Below are 20,253 nucleotides of genomic sequence, written 5' to 3'. Positions count from 1 at the left end.
TGACTTGCCTTTCTCAAATTCCAGGCCCTGCTCACTTGCGTGAATAGAAGCATAATGCAGGTAAGTGGTAAGTCATGGGCTCAATCCCACCTCATGCGGATGTGTCCTCAGCTTGCTGAGTAGTCCCAGCAGTACCAGATTTGAGAAAGGCAAGTCAATTTTTGCCGAAACACGTGTCATCCACTAAAGGCTACAGTAATTTGCAAATAAAGCAATTCCAAATATTCCTCAAGATTTCTCTCTTCTGTTGAGAATCCTCGGTTGAGGATATTAAGTCTGGCCGCAGTGGTTGTGAGATGGGCCGAAGACGACACCATGATTATGAACAGAGTAGTGATGGTAGTCAGGAGAAAAGTAGACACATGTGAGAGGAAGAGCTAACCTGTTTGGTTGGGAAGATGAGAACATCAGTCTTAGAGGAGTTGAGCATGAGCGGATAAGATGCCATCCAATATTTTATGGCAAATAGACAGCTAGAAATATTTGGCCATAACTGGTCAGATAAGGAGGGAAAGGAGAAGAAGATCTTAGTGTCATCAGTTAAGAGTCAATAGGAGAAGCCATAGGAAAATATAAAGATGCCAAGAGCAAAGGTATAGAAATTGAGGTGGACCCACAACTTACCCTTAGGGAACACCAACAGTAAGGTGAGAGCAGAGAGGCTGAGAAGAATAAGAATAGATGACTGATTAGCATGACGAGCGGAAGAGATGTAGTTGCTGACATTGAGTAGAATGCAGATGTTGGAAGCCAGACTGAAGATTATTCTAGAGGTTGTGTTTGTCAAGGAACTCAGTGAGCCTATTGAAAACTACACAGTCTAGGTTTTTGGAATAGCAAGGCAGAAGAGAGACAGGATGAAAGTTGCCTGGAAAGTTAGGATCTAGCCCAGGTTTCTTAAGGATAGGGATGAGAGTATCTGACTTGTAGTATGATGGAAATGTGGCACTGTCTAGAGAGGAGATGAAGAGAGAATTGAGATTTGGAGCAACACTGGGAGCTATGAGTTTCACTATAAGAGGGATAGAGGGTTGGTGGGGGCACATGAAGGGCTAGCCCAGAGGAGAAGGTCAATAATCTCATTGGGGCTAGTGGGGGCAAAGTAAGACCTTGTGGCAGTAGAGGAAGGTAGAGGTGGTGGAGACAATGCGCCTGCGGGGGGATAGAAGGTAATTTGCAAGGCATTTTGAACGTTTGAACATTTTGAAGCCAAGTAGAGAGCTCCATCATTAGCAGAATGAGTAGAGGAAATGGAGGAGGATTTAAGAGGTGAGATAATTGAGGTGAAAGTATTTTGGAGGCTCCTAGGTCTAGAGGGTTGAGATGAAATGAGAGAGAAATAGAGTCACGTGTGGCAGAGTCAAGAGCAGAGGATTAGATTTGAAGAGCAGTCAGGTAGATTTGTAGATCCAAGGAAGATCTAGTTCTTAGCCATAGTGCAATGTATTTTCCTTAATATTGTTTTCATAGTACAGATGGTACATATAATCCAAGGCTGTGGAGATGGGGGGTTCAGGAGGGAATGTTCTAAGAGGGAATTGAGAGAAGAAGGGATCATTAAGAACAGTGTTTAAGTTAGTGAATGCTTTATCAGTGGATGCAACCGTGCATTATTCATTGGTATAAGAGATAGTGGTGTAGGTCAGAGAAGTAGATTCAGAATTTGGAGGAGAGAAACTTGCATTTTGTAATGGAAGTGGTAGAAGGAGAGAGATGGGTGGAAGTATTAGTGGATATTGAGGCAAATACGTTGGAATGAGAAGAGGTAGAAGGAGTGGTGGAGATATTAGAGGCAGATAGTCGAGAAGAGATGACAATAAGGCTAAGGACGTAACCATTTGAATGGGTGGGCAGAGAGTGGACAGAAGAGAGTGATTGGTTAAGGAGAAGAGAGCTAAAGAGAGGAGAGGTTAATGTCACCAGTGACAATGAGCTGATGATGGGGTTGAAGGGAATAACTTAGTTGGGAGAGGTGGCCAATAAACTGACTAGCAGGATAAGATGGCCGATAGAGAGATAGAATATGAAAGCCACAGGGGCAGTGATTGTGGAGATAGTATATTTGAAAGAGGAAGCAATAGCAGGAGATAGGGGTGTAGGGCAAAGTTGAAATTTGGAAGGTGTGAACAGTCCTTCCTGACCACCCTACCAGTTCGGCGGGGAGAGTGGGTGAATGTGTATTCAGGTGTACAGAGGCAGATGTACACATCATCTATATAGTCCGCCCTCTCACCTCTGTCATACTTAATGAATAATAAGAAGACACTGTGCACAACACCAGGTATCATACCAATACTGCATCAAATATATGAAACATGTTAAGCACTCAGACAACCGTATTGAATGTACCCTCAAATTGAAGTAGTAGAATGAAGTCTGCAGATACCACTGAATATTGAAGAGCTATAAAGGAAGTCTCACAGGTGCAACATGACAACATGAATAGAAGACACGAGGATGCACCAAAACGATGTACAAATACTTAAGGAATGAAAATGTGAATGAAGTGTCAAAGTGAACATATATGTGGATATAAAGAAATCATATATACTGAGAAGATAAGTACAAAGACATGCAGTAGATGTATATATGCAGAAAGGCAAGGAAGATGAGACATATAGAAGCTTGCTACAGTAGAAAACATGTTCTTCCATCTAGTGACCTTTATGATCCCATATTCGGAGATCAGTCTCTTATTCAACATGGATACCGGTTAGGTACTTAGGTCCGATTTGTCAATATCTTACCATCTTATCATTCCTTAATTTTTATCTCATCTAATTCTAGTTTTAGCCTTTTTTAATCATTTTACATATTTATTCTGTCTTACTTGGATGTCCTTCATTTTTCTAGAAGACATAGTTATCTTTTGCTAATATTTCCCACCCTTCTTTTTGGTCAACAACCATATCCCCCATCTCAAGCGCTCTAACTGTCGCGCTTGGTACAGACACGTCGTTTATACTATGACGTTATCTACGTCAATCTTACCACTCGAGTTATACCCCATTATCCTTATTCCGTTCATTTTTTATGATCAGGCACAACAATGCTTTGCAAATGCGTGCAATGACGTCACAATGTTTACATCGTGATGTCATGTGTTTTATGACGCACAACGCCTGACGTCAGGCGGCCATTTGTAGGTATTTAAGGACAGCGAACGTCAGAATTTGGTAGCAAGTCTTGAAGTGAGTCTATATGTATATATATATGATGGGATCCCTCCCCTTTCATTTGCCACTTTCAATGTTTCAATGTTCCTACTTATGTCCATTGTTCAGTTCGAGCCTTTCGGTATCAACTCTTTCCAAATCGACCACTTCGCCTACCATCCACGGGGCGCCTGCGGGAAACAGAAAGGAATTTCTTCAGAGGGGCACCTGCGGACAGTATCTGGTTACACATGTTTTATATATGTAGAGAGAGAGAGAGAGAGAGAGAGAGAGAGAGAGAGAGAGAGAGAGAGAGAGAGAGAGAGAGATAGTGGGGGATTGAAACAAGATTTGATTAAGGAGAGATACCTGATTTCCTAATCTCAAGGAGAACAGAAGGGACCGCATCAAACGGCAGAACATTTTTTAAGGGATTCCTGCAGCAAGGTCAAGGAAGGATGCGCAACACACTCCAAAATGGAGTAAAATGGAGAAGTGGGCGGAGGCCACCAGGGGGCGCACAGGCAATGGCCGCCTGATTGCGGAGTTCCCGCTCGAGCCGGGCCTTTTTCTGGGGATTGAGCCCCCCCCGAACCTCCACCCGACCGAGCACACCGAAGGAAGGCGAACCTGGCCCCCCCGTGACGCCCCCACGCGAAGGAACGGGCTTCCAGCTCCACGAGGAACCGGAGTTCGGGAGCCGCAGGAGCGCGACGTCACAGAAGCGGAGAAGGCCTCCGCTGCGGGAGGGCGGAGGCGACGGATCGAGCCCCCGCAGGCCCCGGAGGTGCGGAGCGAGCACTGGTGGAGGGACTGGTGGCGCCGCCCCCCCCCTCTTCCCACACGGAGGAATAAGCTGATCCGCCAGCCTGTTCCCGAGCCCCCCGGGCCCCACAAGAGGAGAGGCACGCACAGGGATCGGAGCCCGGGGGGCGGAGGACCGCACCACCACAGAGGAGGCTGCGAGGAGGAGGCTGCGAGGACGACCCGTGCCCCCCCCGGTCCCGGGGGTGAGAGGCGAGTGCAGGGGGACGCCCCCCCCACCCAACAGCAAATAAAAGAATCTGCCTACTCCCCAACCCGGCCCCGGGTCCGGCGCAGGGGCCTGGGAAGGGGGCCTTGCATCACCACAGCGCCTCGGACAAGAGGCGGAACAGCCCGCCCGCCGCGGGGTGAAGGACACCGACACAGCGCAGACCTACCTAGCGCACAGGCCTACCCCTGAAGCCCACAGGGAGTACCCCGGCCCGACCAGGACCCCACCTCGATCCCGCACAGTGCCCCGTGGACAAGACAGGGCCAAGCCCAGCTGAACAGCACAGCAACTCAACGGCCCAGGTGAGAGGCCCCCGCCGGCGGTCGGCGGGGCGTGTGCCCGCCTGGAGGGCCCACCCCACCCCCATTGGGAGTCACACCTACAGGGACCACCCAAGTCTGGACATACCGCGCAGCCGGGCGGAGGAATAGGAGGGAGAGTCGGGTCCCACCCATCGCTTCTTACTGCAAGTGGAGGCCCCGTGCCGACCCGTGGGGCGTGCGCCCGCCTGCATTCTGCCAGGACCTAACAAACCAAGGAGGTTGACTGGGGTGCGTGGCCCCCACCGAGTTCCGGTGGGGCATGTGCCCGCCCGGAGACCTCCCCCCGCTCGCCGGGCCAGACTGGGGGGCTGCCCCAACCTCGATCAGTGCCTGAACCCACGCCACGAAGACCCTCTACGACACAACCCCTGATCAGTGCAGCATAACCTCAGGGGCCGCGGGGCCGAGACCCACCAAGCAGCGAGAGAACGGTAGGCACCCTAACCCCGAAGGGAGAGCCCACGATCACACCACTCTGGAGACTGGCGCTCACCTCTGGCGCCCCCCGAACCATCGCTCCCCCGGTCCACTCTGAACTCACAGTCTGCCCGCGACCCAGGTGAGAGGCCCCCATCCTCAGTTGTCGGGGCGAGTTCCCACCTGGCGGGCCGCCCCCGCTCCCCTGGCGGGGGACAACCCATTACCTACAAACCCCACTGGTGCGACGCACTACGGACTGATCGGCGGGGCTCGCGGCAAGGGAATAACGACACCCCATGAGTTGGAAGAAGGCCCTACAATCGTTTCGCTTCCAAGAAACAGCAAACACGACCGAGGCCCCCGCTGTCTCCGGAGCCATGGCCCACACGGAATCCGCAGGCCAACCCGCAATGACGATGGAAAAAGGCTTCGCCTCCATCCTTCAGGAGATCAGAGAAATGAGATCCGACATCGCCCAGAAGTTCGAGAAACTGGACCAGAGGGTAGACAAAATTGAGGACAGAGTCCTACAAGTGGAAAACTATCAGTCCTCCTCCACATCTCAGGAAATCCAATTTGGCACACGGCTGGCTGCCTTGGAGAAGAGGGACGAGGAGAGAGCCAGGATTATGGATGACTATGAAAACAGGGAAAGGCGCAACAACCTAAGGTTCTTTGGGATCCCGGAGACGGAAGGCGAGACGGAGAGAGAGCTGACTCGAGCGGTGAAAGACATCATCACCCTCCTGTTTGCCGAAGAAATGACGACGGAACTCACGTTTGACCGGGTGCACAGGGCTGGGGGAAGAGTGGGGGGCCCCAGAACGGTCCTGGCTCGCTTCCACTATTACACAGAGAAAGCCAAGGTTCAGGAGCCTGCGAGGAAAGCGGGGGAGATAACCTACAATGGCGCTCGGATCGCCATTTTTCAAAATCTCTCAGCCTACACCCTAGCCAAGCGGAGGATGTGCCGCCCTCTGACTCAACAACTGAAAGTGAAGGGTGTCCGGTACAGATGGGGATATCCCTTCTCCCTGTCCTTTGAATATTCAGGCCAAAGCACAATGCTGGTGACTGAAGAAGACATCAAGTGCGCTATCCAAGACTACGTGGGTGAGCTCCCCCCCGGAGGGAACCAGTGGGCCCTGAGGCGCTCAGGGGGAGCACCCCCGGACAGCCCAACCCCAGGAGGAGAAAAACCGGCACGAGGAAGTTCAAGAAATTGAACACACCTCCAACATCAAGGGAGGAGGTCCGGGCCGACTCGGAGGGGTGACACCAGCGACCCCTCGGAAATCATTGGGTCTAGATAACAGGAAGACATTGGAGATACCCGGATTGCTGCTCCCCCTCAAACTGCAAGTATAAGGGGACTTAGTGGGGTTCACAATGCTGGGTACCGAGAGATGCATCAACCAAGGCCCGGGAGAGGCTCCAAACTGAGAGGGTCAGGGGAGCAACGAGATGGGGGGAGGGGGCTCAAGGTAGAGAGCTTGGGATAGGATACCCGGCCGAGAGGAACCGGCTGGTGGTCCAGCCAACAATCCAGAAATGGAAGAACTACATGGCTGGACGCCGGGGAGGGGGTGGGGGTTTGTTTACGAGTTGGGGGTTTGAGGGCGGGGAACGCGTGGGGGGGGATGTTGGGGAATTGTTTTAAAGAGGTCCAAATAAGAAATCACAGCAAGCAGGGAGGAAGCGCCTATGCGACACCCGTGACCAAAGGGAAAGGCAACAATGACCATGGCTGACAGCCGACCGGCCCTAGGGGTGGGAACCCTGAATGTGCGGGGCTTGAACACCCCCACGAAAAGATCCCTAATCAGCAGGGAGTTTAAGAGGGCTAAGTTGGACTTACTCTTCGTACAGGAAACTCATTGGGCGAGGGGGAGGGAGCACAAGCTGCGGGGAGGCGGAATTGAGGAGACATTCTATGCATCCCACAAGGGAAAGAAAAGAGGGGTCGCAATTTTGATCGCTATGGGGACGGGCTTCGAGAAAGACTCCATCCTAAGGGATCCTGAAGGCCGCTACCTCTTCGTACGAGGCTCCCTACAGGGATCGCCCATTACCCTGGCGGTCGTATATGCCCCGAATGAAGGCCAGGCCCTATTCTGGGAGGGAGTGGGGGAAAAGCTGAAAACCTTCGTCCAAGGCCCACTGGTGGTGGGAGGCGACTTCAATATGGTCCTTGACCCATCCAGAGATAGACAGCGGGTGGGTGCACCAAATCTCAGACCAGCAGGTGACGCCACGTCACGCAGCTTCCAAAGGGTGAATGGCGACCTGAACTTGGTGGACATGTTACCCACCCCCCGAGTGGGGTCCCCCGCTTACTCATACTACTCCTCCACCCATAAAGCCTTCTCCAGAATAGATTATATCCTTGCGGACGAGGTATTCAGACCACTTATAGCGGGTTACAGAATAGACCCCGTCCCATGGTCGGACCACGACTTGGTCAGGGTCACACTGGCAGGGGACTGGTGCAGAGAAAAGAGGGGACGCTGGAGATGTAACGACACCATATTGAGAGACGAGGTCCGTGCCCAGACTATTCTGGAAGCCATCACAGAGTTCTTCGAGCTCAACGACAACGGGGAGGTGGGCACACACACCCTCTGGGACGCCTTCAAGGCGACACTAAGAGGGACGCTCATAAAAATTGGTTCCCGACAGAAGAGGGAAAGGGAGACCCAGGAGAGGATACGGAGGTAAAAAATAGCGCGCCTCCAACCGAGGGGCTCCCCGGCCCAGACCCTAGAGCGAGACCGTGTGGCCTCCCTGGAGGACTACAGGCTCCAATTGAAAGACCTACTCCTCCATAAAACGGAGAAAAACCTCCAAATGGTCAAACAGAAATACTACGAGAAGGGGGACAGAGCGGACAGGATCCTGGCCTGGAAATCGAGAGAGGTCCAGAGGAGCAGAATGGTAAAGGCATCCCCCACATGAGCGAAGCTTTCCGGAAATACTATGAGACATTATATGCCTCCGAATATGACGGCGGCGATGCCCATATCGAGGAGTTCCTCGACTCCATACAGATACCCTCCCTCTCACGGGACCAGGCAGAGGGGCTGGAGGGCCGGGTGACCGAGGAGGAGGTGGAGAAGGCGATCAGTGGGATGAAGGTGGGGACCTCCCCGGGGGAAGATGGCTTCTCGGTGTATTTCTACAAGAGGTTCCGATCCACCCTGTCGCCATACTCCAGTATTGGAGGGGGGTACTCTCCCCGACTCCATGATGGGAGTCATTATAGTGGTCCTTCCCAGGTAAAGGTAAAGACCCGAGGGAGTGCTCATCCTACCGACCCATATCATTGCTTAACATCGACGTCAAAATCTTGGCCAAAGTGGTGGGTAGGCGGATGGAGGGGATAATGCAGAAGCTAGTCCACGGGGACCAGGTGGGTTTCATCAGGGGCAGACAGGGACCGGATAATATCCGCAAAACGATAGACTTGATTCACTTCGCCCAAAACTCAAATCTTGAGGCATGCATCCTGTCCCTAGACTCCGAAAAAGCGTTCGACAGAGTAGAATGGCGATACATGACCCTCCTCCTTCAATGAATGGGCTTTGGGACGCACATCCAGAGCTGGGTTGCCGCCCTCTATAGATCCCCCACTGCCAGGGTCCAGGTGAACGGAGTGCTGTCGGAATCCTTCCCTCTTACCCGCGGGACTAGACAGGGCTGCCCTCTTTCCCCCCTTTTGTATATCCTCACGATGGAGGCTTTGGCCATAGCGATTAGGTCCCACCCAGACATCAGGGGTATTAGAAGGGGAGAGGTGGAATTCAAGCTGTCCCTGTTTGCGGACAATATCCTAGCATACCTAGTGGACCCGGGCGCTTCGATCCCTCACCTCTTGTCCCTGGTTAGCTCCTTCGGGAGGTTCTCGGGCCTGAAAATAAACACCACCAAATCTGTCCTCCTCCCGATGCGCATGGCAGACCCGGTTCTGGACCCCTGACTAGGTTCCATGGGATAGCGGTGGGTAAGAACACCATAAAGTACCTGGGGGTTCTCCTCACTAGGGACTTAACAAAACTGGGGTCTTCCAACTATGAGCCCATGCTTACCGAGATCGCCTCTGACTTGAGGAGATGGGGAGGAATGATCCTCTCATGGTACGGCCGGATGACGGCAGTCAAAATGAATATACTGCCTCGGCTCTTATACCTCTTCACAGCCCTTCCTACCCGGGTACCCGCTCAAACATTTATAGACCTACACAAGGGGGTCAGGGACTTCATATGGCAGGGGAAAACCCCGCGGATAGGCAGGGCCACCTTGACGCTCCCGAGAGAGGAGGGGGAGTTTGGTTTCCCAGATTTTCAATTGTATTACCACGCAGCACAACTGAGGGTCCTCCTAGAACACATGAAGGAAAGCTTGCGGACATATTGGTCATACCTAGAGGACATGGACGTCCACCCCCTAAAAGTCTGCGACCTCTTGTGGGACCCTCGCAAGTCTATCCCGAAACAAGCACTGTCCCACCCGACCCTGGGTGTCCTCTGGGACATTTGGAGGGAATGCCCCCGGACAGCGCACCTTTCCTCGTGACCGTCCCCGATGTCCTCCCTGTGGGGGCCCCCCCTGAAAGTGGGCAGCAGAGGGTTTAGACATTCCCAGAGTTGGTCTGATGCGGGACTGGAATGGGCGGGCCAGCTGTTCAGGGAAGGAGAATTCTTGAGATATGAGGACCTCCGGGAGGGACTGGGAGGTGGGACCCTATCCATCTTCGAATACCTCCGTCTCAAGGGCATCCTCAACGACCCTGCTTGGGGCCCTAACCTGCGGAGACAACTAACTCCCTTCGAGAAATTTCTCGACTCAGCAACCTCCAGAAAGGGGGCGGTCTCCAGTTTATACACTATCCTGAACACCCATGACCTCCAGGCTAGGCGAGGGTGCCGTGTTTTTTGGAACGATCTGGCAGGGGAGGAGATATCAGAGGACGCCTGGGCTCGAATATTCAGGATATCGTTTCATGGCAATCTTTTCACCTCGGACATGGAACACAACTTTAAAATCCTGCAGGGGTGGCACAGGGACCCGGCTAAACTCTCGAAAATGTTCTCTGGGGTATCACCCGAATGCCCGAGGGGCTGTGGTCAGAGAGGAACTAGAGGTCACATGTGGTGGCTATGCCCGAAGGTACAGACCTATTGGGAGTCGGTGAGAGATTGGATAGCGGAGGTCACGGAAGACCTTCTGCCCCTCAACCCGCTGACCATGTTGCTGGGCCTCCCCCCGGAGGAAGCGGAAATACATCGGTACCCAAGGATGTGGGAAACTATGTTGAGAGCAGGCAGAGTGGCCCTAGCCCAGAGGTGGAAGAGCCCGGAAACACCTTCCAAAGAAGACTGGACTAAAAAACTTAAGAACATGTTCCTGATGGACAAACTGACTGCCTTGGTGAACAAAGATTCATGCTCATTCCTCGCGGAATGGTATGGGGTCCAGCAGACATGGGGATGGGATGTCCACTAGCTCCGAAATCGTGCCCCCGGATGGTCAGGGCGTGACCACCGGTATGAAGGACAATACCCAAATGAGGGGTCCCCTCGACCTGGGGCGATATCGGCTTCAAGCCAGTAACTGAATGGGTCACATGTTGCGGCGCTTCAAAAATCCAGGAAAAGATGTGAACGCTTGGTCTCTTTACTGTTGTTATTGTTTGGGGTGGTCTCGGGGGGGGAGTTTGGAGCGGGGGGTCATGTAGGGGAGGAACGGGGGCTTTAGTTAGGCCCCATTTTTCTGTTTCTATTTTTGCAAAATGCTAATAAAACCAAAGTTTAAAAAAAATAAAATGGAGAAGTGATACTTTTACTAGAGAAAGTAAAGAAGAGGATCGTAGAATTCATTGTGCACGTTTGTTTGGGATTTTTGAAAATATCATTGAAAAAAAGTTTACCTGTTTGTATTAGTTGTGATAAAATAGGTATTAGGTTAAAACTATAGAACAATATTAATACATTTAACTGGTTGTCAGATCCTAAAAAACAAATGATTGGCACCAATAAATCAATCATAGGTAAGTAGCAGTTGAGTAAAAAATCAAATAAAATAACATTCTTAGATTGGTAATAATAAAAGCAGGATAGTACGAATCGATTGAATCAAAAACGGAGAAGTAACGAAAATGTTATTGGGTAGGCTTGGAAATTGTTAGAAGAAATTATTTGAGATGATGAGCGGCGATTGATGGTGCTAGCCCTCAATAATTGTTGTGGTATAATTAATTAAATCAATAGTAGAATAAAAGAACCAGCAAGTATTGACAGTTAAAAAAAGACTTGTCATTAAGGGGGACTCTCCCCTTTTAGACTTAAGCAAAACATTACCGAGATACACACCCAAGATTATGAAATACCACATTGAGTGGGTAAAAGGAACAGCTGAAAATAATGTTCATGCTCTGGTCTCTAGAAGGTTGGATATCAAGAACAGTATTGCGACACATGACAACATACTTACATGCTGCATACTCAGGGAAGAAGTTACAGAAAAGGTTAACTATTTTAGAGCTATGGAAGATATGTCAGAGGGTGAAAGAAGACTCGCCCGAGAAGGAGTGGATGCTTAATCAGTACAAAGAAGAGGACGTAACGCCCTTGGCTCCTCTTTCTTCTCCTGAGAACGATAGTACATATTAAGATAAACAGGCAATGTATCCTTTAAAGGAGTTAAAAGCAGCAGCGGGCTATGTTAATCCAACATACAAGCCCCTCGCTTATAATAGTGAGGACATTATAGAAGAAAGTAAGATCAAGGAACGTAAATATATGTCAGCACACGATGAACATAAAGAGTGTGATGACAGAAGGGATAGACAGATAGAGATACAGGAGGAAGCAAAGAGACAAAAAGGAGAGAAAGACAGAGCTAGTGGAGTGACAATAGTGCAGAACAAGTGGATGGGAGGACAGATACTATTCAAATTAGATGGAAAAGGGTATTGACAAAGTTAGAGAAATAGAAGAAAGAGAGGAATAGGAAAAGAAGGAAAAGGAACGAGAAAGGGCATACAAGTAGGTGAAGGAAAAAGAAAGGAAGTGAAAGGAAGAACAAAGAAGGTAGGAAGAACAGAAACAGAGAACAAGAGAATAAATGAAGAAATAGAAGCAAAAAGATTGAAAGAACATAGGTTGCAAAGAAGGTGTGACGAAGAAGAAATATGTGATATGAGAAGAAGGGAAGAAGAAATGAGAAGGAGTGGAGGACAAAGGGATGACGAAATAGATCACATTGTTAATAGACACATAATACCAATTGAAGTACGAGAATGATGGCAAGAAGAGAGAGGGTCACAACAGCCCCAGACATGGGCTGATGAGTATGAGGCAGAAGGCATAGGGATTTATATAGGGAAATTAGAGAGAAATATGTATATAAGACCAAAGGGAATATTGAAGGATCTCCAACAAAAGAAACAGGAGGAAGAATGGATGATCTAATGTTGGATGAGCATAAAACGCTGTCCTAAAGCAGACTAGACCTTGATGATGAAAGGGATGCCAGCCATGCCAGCTGGGGTATAATGATGTCAGATGAAGAAAGGAAAGAATATTAGATAGAGAGGGGAAGGCATATGCGGTTTATCGAAAGATTAAAATATAGAAAGAGGGAAAAAGTGGTCAGATTTAGAAGACCCAAAAGAAAAAACACCAGAATCGACATCATATTCTGAGTGACAACACACCTGGTTGCATACTGCAGAGGAGCTATGTCCACCTTATGTAAGTAGATTAAGGTCATTGCCAGGACGAAGACAAACGGTGAAACTAGCACCACCTGGAATACAAGAAGTGTAGGTGGGTATGATTGTAGATCAGGATTTTCACAATTCCCATTATTGGAGAAAGGGGAAGGGCGACCACAGTATAAACTGGGGCCACAAATGAATAAAGACCATTTGAAATGTAAATTACCTAGCTTGAATGCAGGTGTGGGAAAATGGATGCATGAATTGGAAAGAATGACAGCGGGAATGATGTTAGCAGTGGGTGATGTAAAGGGCCTACTAATTGCTATTCTAGAGGAGAGAGCTGATGACATTTGGATATGAGCATGATATGCAAGTTTGATCGTACACAATACGACACATGACAGGGCCGCCATTTAACAATTGTAGAACAGACACATCCAGAGCGCTTAGGGTACAATACCCTGACACATCACACATGGGTGTGTGTTTATGACAAGGAAAATGGGTGAGGATGAAGATCATGTTGCCTTTATTCAGGAGATTAAAGAATGTAGCATTATTTCATCATATTCTATACCATTGACTGCCCGAGCTAGTGCAATGGCAGATACAAACACAGGTAGGGATGGAAGGGAAGCAATGGCCAGAAATACAGTTGACTAGTGTACATCATTGTCGATTGTTACAAGAATAAGAAAAAACTGAGACTAGAAAGCAGGAGGAAGCAAAGTTAGTTCCGAAAATATTGTCAAACTTCATCATAGAAATAGCAGTATTGACGAGGGGTGAAGACATGGCCACGGGTACAACATTTGGCTATGAGGTAGAGAGAATGGACCTATAGAACAAGGTGGATTTCAGAATCCTCAAGGGTGAGGAGTATTTAATGAAGAGGGCAGCTGCAACAATGCTGGAACTTTGGGAGGACAGGACATATGGGCCAAACTTGTAGATGTCGAGGAGACATGCAACGGAACTGGCAAGCTCTACGAGGGGGTGGGCTGTTCTGGCTGTTCTCCATGGTATAATACAGAACCACAAGTGTATTATGCCCAAGATCACACACAGTATCAGACATGTGCATTGAAGATACTGCAAACACAGCAGACCATGCTGAAAACACATTCACCATAAGGGCAACCAGTAAGCACCTACGCAAACACAGCAAGTGCCACAATGGAAGGCAAATACAGGTGCCCCATGAGCACCCACACCTAGGTTAGGGAGGGAATCCTTTTTCAAGTACAGGGATTGAATTATACCCACAATGGGAGAGCCCACAGAGGTACTTGATGTGTTCAGTACTATCTGTGACATCAGACCCACAAGAGGAACTAGGGTAATGAGAGGAGGCAAGACATGTTCATTCCTTGAAGACACTGGGGCAACTCGTTCCTGTGTTTGAGAGGGCTGTGATTGCCATGAATGCACAGAGGTTTCTCTGAGTCCACACTTTTGGTTCCTTTTGCTGATGAATTGCCATTTTCTATAGGGGAACATGACATGTCTATGCCACTTGAATATTCTCGGCAGACACCAGTTAACAGATGAGGACAAGACCTGATGATAAAATTTAACATGATGATATCTTTCACTGACAAAGAGATAGTGTGTTCGACTCCAGGGATACATTACATAAATGTAAGAGAGTTCATATGGCTCTTCACAGGCCAAAAGGCATTACGAGGGTTACGTTTATACAGAGAAGTATTCTTGTATAGAGTAAATATTTTGTTGACATGGCTTCCTGGATTGATAGGTAAATTGTTAAGAATACTGTCACATTTTTGTTTAGGCCAGAAATACCTAGTAATGATGTCAGGACAGGTTATCTCCTTAGAACTAGAAGCAGCCGTGGTAAATGAGGAAAGCGTGGTTGTTCATGGAACAGTCGATGATGGAAGAGCATGGAGAATGGTAATAGATCTTAATGAAGGATACAGACTAACAGACTTGACAGATGAAGATTGTTTAAAGGTGAGTATTCGGATAACAAATTTGTATTTTTCATAAATCCCACTTTTTGGAATAAAGTTGAGAATATAGAAATACCACAGAGAATAGCTTTGGTGAAAAGGAAACCACAATTTTTCAAGGAAGATTTAGAAAAGATGCCACGCATCTCCTGGACCAACAGTCCATATGACATGGGTCTATTGAGTGGAGCAGGAGCAGTTAAAATTAAGCTTAAACCTGGAGAAATTGTGTGATAAGCAAAACAGTACCCCGTGTCCAGAGAAGCACATGATGGCATATTTGAAACCATTTCTGCTTTAATACACCACAGAATCTTGGTTCTGTCAGAATACCCATGTAACACTTCTTTGTATCCACTGAAGAAAGCAACAGGAGGGTCATGGAAATGTATTCAGGACCTAGCCCCCTATACAATATTGTTGAAGCAGAGTTTCTGCAGGTTCCAAATCGAGCTAAAATATTATGCAATAACCCAGCTAAAGCCAAATATTTTACAGTTATAGATTAAAAAAATCCCTTCTTTTCAATGTTCCTTCATGAAGACTCACAAGATTTCACCTTGTTGTCATATATGAACCAGCGCTGGAAACATACAAGATTACGTCCACGGTACTCTGAGTCCCATTCAATCTTTAATAGGGTTCTTCAGATGGACCATAGGTAAAAACAACTCGAGAGCACAATAATTCAGCACATAGATGACATATTAGTGCGCAGTGAGAAAGAAGAAAGGTGCAGAGAAGACTCAGTTTGACTAATGACAGTACTAGCAGAGAAAGGATATCAGGTAGACAAAGAGAAATTACAAAACTACCAGGAACAGGTCCTGTATATGGGACAGTTAATCTCTCAAGAAGGGAGAAAAGTGACACCTGAGAGAGCAGAAGCAATAATGAAAACCCTGAAACCTGAGACAGTGTGGGAAATGCACCAATGCCTATGCAATTATTGTAGACCCAGATTATTTATTACAGTACATATATTTGACAATTTAAAGAGGACTCAAGGAAGCGCAGATAGGTAAAAGTGAGATAACATGAACAGATGAGATGACTGAAGGATTTGAAGAATTAAAAAGCGTCATTTGTAAGCGCGTACATTAGGGATTCCATACTATAAAGAGGAGTTTTATTTATTCTCACATTCATATAGAGAAGTGATGACAGCAGTGCCTACACAGAACAGTACATTAGGGCACAGATATAAGCCATTAACCCACTATTGTGGGATTTTAGACCCAGTAATAAAGGACATTACCCTTGCAAACAAGTGTTAGTGCTGCTGCCTTAAAAATGGAAAAGGCTGCAAGTATTACAATGGGGTGTTCAATGACGTTATTCATCAAACATTCCTTATTTGCCATTTTAGAGAAACCCAAATGCACATTGAATACACAAACAGTGTCAGGGTACTAAGTCATTATTTCAAACCCAGAAATCAAAATTGTTAGATGTAGACTAGTGAATCCAGCGATTTCCATAGCAGAACCAGTAGGGAAGGAGGACTATGTACATGACTGCACAATATATACTGAGTTTTATGGTGGCATTCCCCATGTTACAGAAAATGATCTCGAAGGGGTGGAAATTATATTCATTGACGGTTCTTCAAAAATGGATCAACAGACAGGAGAAAGGCATATGGGATCTGCAATAGTGAAGTTAAACCAGAATGGGGAATTTGAAGTAGTGACAAGTGCAAGATTGCCTTCGCATTGTTCAGCACAGGATGCAGAATCAGTGCTGCACGTCCGAGTTATGAGGCTGTGGCAGTGATGGCCGTTCCCCTCTGGATACAGTGTGCTTCATTAATGAACGGAGGTCTGGGCTCCGGCTGAGGAGGTAGCAGGGCACCACTTTGAATTTTTATAATTGAAAGTCGCAACAGCTGCTGTGATAGGGGCACCACTCTTGGCTAATGGGGTGCTGAATTATTGCACAGGATCAACTAGGTAAAAGGCTGACTAAATTTGACGTCGAAGAGTGGGGCAGTGGCTTTACACTCCTTGGTTATTGGCAGACAATCTGTCACTCACAGCACTCTGCTCCCACACCTTATAAACATTATTTGTGTTAATGTTTGAAGGGTCCATACCACGGAAATATGCTGTGGAACTGCTACATTTTAGTGAAGCCAGGGGGATAAAGGCTGTCCCACTATTTTTATTTTTAAAATAAAATATGTGCCACACTAGAAAGCCCCTTCAAAGGGCAGCAGTGTGATCACATTAGCAACATTAAAAAAATCAACTTGACCCAAAAACATTGGCATACAGTGTAGGGTATGGGAAATTGATATGGGATAATACGCTCAAGGCCTGCGGTGTCAGACACCACATTCCATCAAACGGCATAATGTATACCCTGTTTTAATTTAAGTTATGACCTTATTGCCTAGTGCTATTATTAAACCCAGTAACCATCTCTAGGGCACTCTCTAGTACCTGCTAATAGAATTTACTACCTGGTGAATCTGCATTAAATATGTTAGAGACAATGGGGGTCCTTACGACCCTGGTGCTAAGGGGTTAACGGCGATGTAAAAGGCTGCGGCTCCGTTAACCCACTTAGCCCCAAATTGCGGTACTGTAATTACCTCGTAAGTCCCTTTGCTGGTCCCTACTTTAACGGCTGGTCCAGACCAGCCGTTAAGGTCGGGACCCGCAAAGGTACCTCGGAATTAGGCGCTAAGGGGTTAACGGCGCTGCAGCCTTTTACATCGCCGTTAACCCCTTAGCGCCTAATTACGAGGTACCTTTGCGGGTCCCGACCTTAACGGCTGGTCTGGACCAGCCGTTAAAGTAGGGACCAGCAAAGGGACTTACGAGGTAATTACAGTACCGCAATTTGCAGTACCGTAATTACCGCCTTCCCCAGTCCCATTGAGCCCTATGGGGCAAAAATGGGAATGGGGAAGGACCAATGTTAAATGGGGAATTATTGCCCCGCCAACCTTGGAATGGGGCGGTATTTCCCCATTTACCATTGGCGGACTCGTTATAATACCGGCAGCAACCATGGTGCTAATAGCGACATTGGTTACTGCCAGTGTTGTAATGAGGGCTAATGTCCCATTTCACCCCAATATCTCTGATGGAGAGTATTGGTTAACAAAATATGCTTTAGTGGGCCCAGATATCTGAAACAAAACAAGAATCTATCAACGTTTACCACCATGACCCGATAAAGTCTACGGGTGTCCCCTGTGTGTCAGATTCCCATCTACTAGGTTAAATGTGCACACACTTTTGACATTACGAGCTGTAGTAACTGGGTTCTGCTATCAAAGTCAGAGCTGCTAAACAGTCCCACATTCAGACAGTACTCTGTGTATTAAAAGCTGATGTTGATGAGATTGCACTCAGGTGCCCCCCCGGCCCCTGCCATTTAGTGTGTAATTGACCATGCCAATGTCCGTAGATAGGACACCCCATGTATAATGCCTTCTGTGCATCAGTAATCGGCATGCTAGCAGAATGATAGCAACAATGAAAGTGCCCCAGACGATTTGGTCACAAAATATTGTAAATAATCTTTGGTTTGCAATCCTGCTACAAATCTGCAAGCAGGCTACAATTCAAACAACAAATCAGAAACTCGTTCCTCAAAGGATTTCTTGCTGGCATGTCTAGAACCAGAGGTATTATACCTTTTATATTGTATTGTTTTGGGTTTTTTTTCTTTGTGAATGGAAACGGAAATCCTTTTGAGGCTAAACAATGTTCAACATATTGTACATCCCCTGAGCCTGGTGGGATTTTGGATGCATATGATAGACAATGTATATCTAGTATAATGTAGTGCCTTCTGTGGAGATACATTTCTGGTGAGTCATACCACACAAAGCACACTTTGGGGTACCAGCCCAGGATGCTAGCTATGTTCTCTGCTTCGACGCCTTGACATCTTTCCTTAAAGACAGGATAAACCTTCAGAGCTTAAAGAGGGGACCATAGCTTTGTAGGGAATTCTGTCAAGGCAATGGGGAAATCACACCAGGATTGTAATTAACATAGTTTCTTTGATGTAAGGGCGAGGGTAGCCCATGAGGGAAGTTACAACTGCAAAATGAGTACCAATATATTGGATATTCCTAAGCCACTCACACTTTCTGTGCCCCACCCCCACTTCCCACACACATGACTCTTCTTAGCGCAGAGAGGATTTGCATCTTACTGAAGGCTTCAAATGGACCAATCTGCCAAAGCAAAATGGGCATACACGGGGTTGAAACCCCCCACCCCATAATAGAAACATCTTGGAATCTTCTTTGAAGAACCATCTTAGAAGATGGTTTTGCTGGAAACATGTTGGAGTAAATACTGTCCAGTGTCCCCATACTTTGGGGGTGCATATAAGTATTTCCAAGGAGGGAGGAAGGCCCCCCCCTGCCCACTTCACTGGAACATTTGAAATGACCTGCTGCTGGAGAAAGTCTGCCTTCTGCTTGGACACCGGTACTCAGGACTCTGCCCGCTGAATTGTAAATGCTGCAAGTGTCCCTGACAACCTTCCTGGCTCGGAAGGGTAGAAGACAGACTAACCTATCCTCCGAGTCCCATTGCAGGGTCTCACAGCAAGACAAGGACCTGCTGTTGAAAGGTCTGCCGGCTGTTTTCAGTGATGCCATTTCTAGTGTCATCTGTGTTTGTCTGAGCAACGTGTGGCAGGGGCGCAAGTTATGGTTGTACAGCTTTTTATAACTGGTACATTTCTACCAGTTTTAGATTTTATGCTGCAACCAAAAGGTCCCTTTAACAAAAATGGTTTCTCAGAATCTCAAAGGTTTTCATTAAAGCCACTTAACCAAAATATGTGGTTAACAAATATTTTTACTTCATTTCAATGTTTTTATTAGAGCAAAGTAACAATAACGTGCCTTTAACAAAGATATTTCAATGAATTTCAACCGTTTTTGTAATTGAAGAGGTTTCATCATGTTCCGGAATAGTATTAAGTTAGTAGTAATTATAATTTTACATATATGAAAGAGCTATAAACCTCCTTCTGAATGCATATCTTTTGCAGCACATGTTGGTGTGTGCTACTTTGAGCAGCACGTGGTGGGGATAAAAATTATGGCTTAATAGTTTCAGACATGAATCTTGGCCTTGTCCCAGTCACAGAAATAACACCCTAAATAGTTACTGGACCTAGCCTGAGTCCTGCTCCAGTGTCCACTCTACCCTCAAAATAAAAGCCTGGACCACTGTCCATGGCTTGCACCATGGTCAGTGGCTGCAATCCCCAGGCGAAGGGGTTTCAGCAATGTTGCAAGCCCCACCAAGCAATCAACAGTACAAACTGTATAGGGCAACCTAACCCTAATGCACATTCAACAATTCTTTTGCAGGGAATTTCAATGATTTTCATAACTGAAGATGTTTCATGATGTTCCAGCACTGCATGCAAGGTATTAGAATTCCTCTTTAAAATACATATAAGAACTATAACGTTCCTTTAGCAAGCATACTAGTGCAGCGCTTATGGACGAGTGTCACTTTGGGCAATGCATGCTCGGGATGCAAGACATGACTCAATTGCCTGGGGTATGGGGTCTGCCATTCCCAAGGCCCCAACAAGCCGCTGGCTATAGCCACAGGACCTGGTTTGTGCTCCGGCT

The sequence above is a fragment of the Ambystoma mexicanum genome, chromosome 3p (assembly GCF_040938575.1).
Source record: "Ambystoma mexicanum isolate Mex_15411 chromosome 3p, UKY_AmexF1_1, whole genome shotgun sequence".
NCBI classification, from domain to species: domain Eukaryota; kingdom Metazoa; phylum Chordata; class Amphibia; order Caudata; family Ambystomatidae; genus Ambystoma; species Ambystoma mexicanum.
Note: the sequence above shows the minus strand (reverse complement) of the source record.